The 2,018-nt window shown below is 48.3% G+C and overlaps 1 non-coding gene across 1 annotated transcript; it reads left to right on the top strand.

The window, feature by feature from the left end:
• Positions 1-315: 315 nt before the first annotated feature.
• Positions 316-396, top strand: LOC120221319. Its single transcript, XR_005525779.1, has one exon. It is a non-coding gene; the product is annotated as a small nucleolar RNA SNORD115 (small nucleolar RNA).
• The last annotated feature ends 1,622 nt before the right edge of the window (positions 397-2,018 follow it).

The raw sequence follows: 2,018 nt of genomic DNA, 5'->3' as shown, positions 1-2,018 counted from the left end.
CGGAGCGTTGCTGCCTTGGCTGGAGTCCTGCTGGCAACATGAGAGGATCACGGCCACACACTCTCATGGCTGGAGCCCGAGGCCACCAGTTCAGGCCCAGCAGGATAGTGCTTCTTCATGGTAGCTCTCCTGTCTCTCTGTACAGAGCCCTTTCCAGCCAGAGGTCCTCCCCATGCACACCAACGGTAATTTGGCCCAGCTTTGGGCACATGCCCCGAGCCAGGAGTGCAACTGACCATCCTGAGCTCCACAGACCACCCGTGGTAAGCAGGTTGTTCTTTATGGGTGCCCGGGCACCTGGTGATGGCCTGGCTCCAGTCCATGATGACAACTCATATGGTCTCAAAGATAGAAGCTGACCTAAAAATCAATTATCGATAGGATTATGATGTACTGTAAGTCCACTTCATGGCATACCCATTTGGGAAACCCTGTTGCCCATGCATTGTGCTGGGCTCTCAGGATTCTTCCTTTCCAACTCTCCAGTGCCTCTTTGCCTGGTTTGTGGCCCTCAGGGGCTCAAGACATGATCCAACCCTGTGGTATTGTGTGTCCAGTGCGTTCACATCCGGCAACAACTTAATCGGAACTTTTGCTCAACTTTTTTAGTTTTCTTGTGTCTTTTATCAATTCATTATGCCGGCCTGGGTAAGTTCGTCCATCCATCACGTTATGTAGGTGGATAACTGGGTGGTATACAGAGGCGCTAGAGACAATGTTTAGTGTAGGGTGTTCCACCTTTTAGTACTTCACCTATAATGTTGGACTTGGGCTCCATCATTTCCTCAGAATATTGCCTTTCAGGGATCATTACGAAATGTTCTCATAACATGAGGATCTCTGTGGCTGACTTGAGTACTGGTATGGGAAAGCCCATGAGGGCCTTACTCAACTCTCTTGGGACCCTGTTTGCCTTGGTGTCCTGGTTACACATACACGCTGATAGCCTTGCCTGTTGCCTTGAAGTCTTCCCACCATGTTTGGTGTCTTGTTGGCAAGAAGAATGGATTCATGTCCCATCGCATTCAGTTTTGGACCCCATTACCACAAGTTTGTTGCTCATTCAATGTATGCCAGGCCCCTGATCTTCCTTGCAATATTTCAGAATATCCTCTGGCAGCTGATTGCAGCAAGGCTTTAGTTGTCAGGGGGCCATTTTGCATCTCACATAGAGCTCCATGTACACTTCCTGTTGAGAAGGCATTCCATTACACTACTCAACGGTCTTGGCTGCACATGTCTTCAACAGCCTTTGGCCCATCCCTTGCTTCTATCTCTGCTCATTCTTCCTTAAGCCAAGATCAGGCTCCACCATCCATGGCCCATGATTCTGCCCATCACATGATCTCCAAGTGGTGTCCCACACACTTGGGCACTTCTATGGTAGGCCTACCTCTTTTTGATGACTTGGCCATGCTCATCTCCTTTTGGGTCTCAGAGTTCAATTATGTCTGGTGGACACATTTTTTCTGAGAGTCTTGCCTCTGCTCTGGACGCTTCCTTCCATCCATCATGTCTTGCTTGCGTCATGGATGAAGTCATGGCACCATCACTTCAGGGCTTGCACTCATTGCCCAGAAGGCAGGAGCAATGGGGAAGACCCTTGTCACAGCTGTTTTACCCCTTGTCTGTCCAGACCCTCTTCCGAGATGAATATCCACCTGGCACAAATGACAATGCCAGCCTGTGTGTTTATCTGGCTCCCATCATGGCCACAGAAGTCTGTCTTGTCTGTGAACATCAGTCCTGTGCAGTCAGTAAAGTGATAGGTCATCTTGACATCTGGAAAATATGTAAATTATAATGGATGACTATTTTCCTCGCTGGCCCATGGGACAATTATGCTGGTGTGAGAAAGATCCCAACTGGAAGCCCAAACCACTGAGTTATTTGGAGGTATGCTATGTGCTCAGGCTCTTAAATTTGGCCTATTTTTTTCTTTTGGTTTTTATTTGGATGTCCCTAGACTGTCTGGGGTACATGGAGAAACTAGCTTCAGGGTAACACACATCTTTAAT

Source organism: Hyaena hyaena, unplaced genomic scaffold, assembly GCF_003009895.1.
Source record: "Hyaena hyaena isolate Hyena2069 unplaced genomic scaffold, ASM300989v1 scaffold_771, whole genome shotgun sequence".
In the NCBI taxonomy this organism is placed as follows: Eukaryota; Metazoa; Chordata; class Mammalia; order Carnivora; family Hyaenidae; genus Hyaena; species Hyaena hyaena.
This window is presented reverse-complemented; position numbering and strand designations above follow the sequence as displayed.